Source organism: Trypanosoma cruzi, genomic scaffold, assembly GCF_000209065.1.
Source record: "Trypanosoma cruzi strain CL Brener 1047053517095 genomic scaffold, whole genome shotgun sequence".
NCBI lineage: Eukaryota > Euglenozoa > Kinetoplastea > Trypanosomatida > Trypanosomatidae > Trypanosoma > Trypanosoma cruzi.
In genome coordinates, this window is record NW_001849122.1 from 1 (window position 1) to 1,897 (window position 1,897).

At 51.8% G+C, this 1,897-nt stretch overlaps 1 annotated feature.

Annotated features, from left to right (window-relative positions):
* Window positions 1-1,897: a sequence feature (areas not merged during assembly with more than two copies in the genome that could not be assigned to a particular haplotype).

Sequence of the window (1,897 nt, forward strand, 5' to 3'; positions counted from 1 at the left end):
CTTTTTTATCTTCTACTCTTTGACACAAGAAACTCAACGCCGCCGATTATTCTTAGCGAATGTGGCTGAGACAGACACGTGGCGAATATCTTTTGTCGCCATTGACGATCTGTTCTGCGCCTGGCTGCCACAGCGAATTGTAGACGTTTACCCCGTACAATACCGCGAGATGATTCCTGCCGTCCGCCATGGCCCGCCGCAGTCGTGCCAATTTGCTCTAAATTTGCCCACTGGCTCTGCAGTGGGGTGTGCCGAGCGTGCCTCTGATGACGCGCTGTTTCTGAGCCGTTTGATTGCCGCGTGGGGATACCGACTTGTGCCGCGCGCTTTCCAGACCAACGGGGCCGCAGCTTTTCATTGGGCGGGCGAAGCGCCGGGTCCCGTGTGGCGCCAAGCCTACATGCCACTGATGTGTCTGAATTGTGTCGCTGGCGATGCTCATCACGATTGCCATTGCGCCTCATCATTGCAACAGGCGACCACCCGAAAGGAATACTTGCCAGGAATGAATTGTAAACGAAGCGCGAAAGCAAGAGGGCAAGAAACTGCGGGATACACTGGGGAATTTGGAGTCCCGCAACTGTCATCAAAGTCAGGCGGGCGCGTGGTATGCGAAAACGTGTTCTCGGGAGCGTACGGCGGGTCATGACGCTTGAGAAAGGGAATTGCCTTGATGGGCCCGGCTGCCCCCCGCATATTCCACAGGCCCGCCCCACGGAAATGAGACATGCGAGGGCAAGCGAGGGAACACGTAAGAATGCTCTTTTTTGGGGGGTTCATTGTTTTTTTGTGCTCCATCTTTTTCTTGCTCTTGCGTCTGTCACACGCACTCCAAACGCGTTTTTTGGGAATGTTTGGCGCGAAATGAGCTGAAGTGTGGATGACGTTTATTCCGAGAAATCTGTTGCCCAACAATATTTCCATTGCTTTTCGGAGGCATCAGCGGATTGAACCTCAACATCGCTTGCTTGGTTGATTAGGATTCTCTGCATGTGACGTGCACGCCACTGCTGCTGTTGCTCGTGATCATTTCTCCTTCTCGGTGGCTGAGCGAAATGCGTTGGAGGCGCGAGCATCACTGGTGATGGGCGATGTGCCTTTGACGAGGGATGCGCTTCTTTACCACGAATGGTTTTACTTTCAGAAATGATCTGCATCGCGGAGCAGAGGGTGTTGGAGGGTTTTGCGAGGGTGTTTGAGGACATCACGTATGGATCGCCTTGGTATGTTTGTGGGTTGTTCATCATGATGGCGCTTGTGAATTCACAAAGGCGGGCCGCGCAAACTGGACTTTTCGGCCGCGACGATAACTCGGCGTGAGAAGGGATTACCGGAATATTGGGAGCGATTTGCTGCATGTTGTTCTTTCTGGCCTGTTGGCTAGTTTCTCAGAGTCCTGTGCTGGGTGGAGAAGACGGTTTCTGCACTTGCAGCTAACTCCTTAATTCCCATCCTGAAATGGAAGCACGACGTTGTGTGGTGCCATGATAGGAACCATCGTTACGTTGGGCCCCTTTTGTATTTTATGATCCGCTGGGGCTGCTGAATGGAATAAATCCATTTCCACACCGCCCTTGGTTTATTTATTGGTGTCTTATTGTGAGTGAATGTCGAGCGCAGTGTGCTTGGTGCCCTTTCTCCCTGCGGAGAAAGACTCAGTAGAGGTTGTGCTCGACTGTTGCCTTCAATTCATTTTTTTTTGTACTTCAGTGCTCTGAAATCGCGGCACAAATTTTTATTTCATGAGGCGCTTATTAGGGAGTGCAGGAGCCGCAGTGTATGCTGTTTCCTTGTGGATGGGCACTGTTTCTGTGCGATTATCCGCCTACAACGCCAAAGGCATGCTTTACCGGATGATTGTCCTTATGTGGCTGTTTCATTTCTTGCTTGCCGTGGC